This window comes from Schistocerca nitens, chromosome 5 (genome assembly GCF_023898315.1).
Source record: "Schistocerca nitens isolate TAMUIC-IGC-003100 chromosome 5, iqSchNite1.1, whole genome shotgun sequence".
In the NCBI taxonomy this organism is placed as follows: Eukaryota; Metazoa; Arthropoda; class Insecta; order Orthoptera; family Acrididae; genus Schistocerca; species Schistocerca nitens.
The window spans coordinates 364,713,847-364,715,446 of NC_064618.1; the positions used below are offsets into that span (position 1 = coordinate 364,713,847).

The 1,600-nt window shown below is 46.1% G+C and overlaps 1 non-coding gene across 1 annotated transcript; it reads left to right on the forward strand.

The window, feature by feature from the left end:
* The first annotated feature begins 350 nt into the window (after positions 1-350).
* On the forward strand, positions 351-425 carry Trnas-cga (transfer RNA serine (anticodon CGA)). Its single transcript has one exon. It is a non-coding gene; the product is annotated as a tRNA-Ser (tRNA).
* The last annotated feature ends 1,175 nt before the right edge of the window (positions 426-1,600 follow it).

The window sequence follows — 1,600 nt, forward strand, 5'->3', positions numbered from 1 at the left end:
GAAAGGACACGTCACCCCTAGGCAGATCGCTGCAGACCTTGCAACCACTACCGGTACACGTGTCCCTGACAGAACCATTTCGCTTCTTTTAAATCAGACGGGTTTTTATGCTCGCAAGCCTGTTAAATGCATCCCACTTCTACCACACCATTTTCGAGAAAGAGTTCGTTGGCGTAGGGAGCACACTGGTTCGGTTAGCAACAATTGTCCAGATTCCAGAATGAGATTCTCACTCTGCAGCCGAATGTGCGCTGATATGAAACTTCCTGGCAGATTAAAACTGTGTGCCGGACCGAGACTCGAATTTGGGACCTGGCAGAAGTAAAGCTGTGAGGACGGGGCGTGAGTCGTGCTTGGATAGCTCAGTTGGTAGAGCACTTGCCCGCGAAAGGCAAAGGTCCCGAGTTCGAGTCTCGGTCCGGCACACAGTTTTAATCTGCCAGGAAGTTTCAATTGTCCAGATTGATGTTCGACGAATCCTGCTTCACTGTGGCAAATGATTCCAGCCACCAGTTACTGTAGAGAGAAAGAGTAATACATTACACACTACAGAACGTTCATGAACGGCGTATGACCTAAACACTACGGTGTGGGCAGGCATTATGCACAGTGCCGACCAATTCTGTATATCGTTGCGTAAGGAACCGTTGCAGTACAACGGTATTGCAGGGAGATTGTTCTGGATCATGTCCGAAATGGTTCAAATGGTCAAATGGCTCTAAGCACTATGGGACTTAGCATCTGAGGTCATCAGTTCCCTAGACTTAGAACTACTTAAACCTAACTAACCTAAAGACATCACACACAACCATGCCCGAGGCAGGATTCGAACCTGCGACCGTAGCAGCAGCGCGGTTCCGGACTGAAGCCCCTAGAACCGCTCGGCACAGCTGCCGACTGATCATGTCCGTCCGTTTAGGTGTGCGGAAGGACCAACTTTCTGTTAATGTACGACAATACACACTGACACAGGACCGATGGAAAGTGAAGATATTGACCGTATGGAATAGCCTACGTTCTCCCCTGACCTAAACCCCAAAGAGCATACCTGGGATGTTTTTGGCGGATGTGTTTCTCAATTAACATCCTCTCCCCCCAAAGTGCAAGAAATGAAAACCGCCTTGAGAGAGTAATGGGGCAATATCCTCCACCCACTCCTCAACAGTTTGGTAGCCAGCATGACTAACAGGTGGAAAATGTGCGTTAGTGCCAAGGAGCGCATATTCGTTGCTGAAATTCGTGTTGGGAGTATGACCTGTGTCAAACATGAACGTTATTTACGTCTGTTCTCCTGCTTTCCCATGTGCTGAAATCTGCACCATATTTCGTGATAAACGTATCACTTCAATTCTATTATGTATGAACTGTGTTTCATGCAGTCCACCATTGTCTGTGATTATACCTGTCCAACATTGTCTCTGTTCCTTAGTAGTTGTAAACCAGTGTATTAATAATACCACGATCATTTAGAAAATTCCATTCTTGTATCCACTTGACAACTATTATCTGCTTGCACCTTTGTCTGGTATTAAATGGGAACAAGCTCGGTTTCTCAAATATATGTGAAACTATTCTTACTTATGTAGAAGACTTTCTGTAG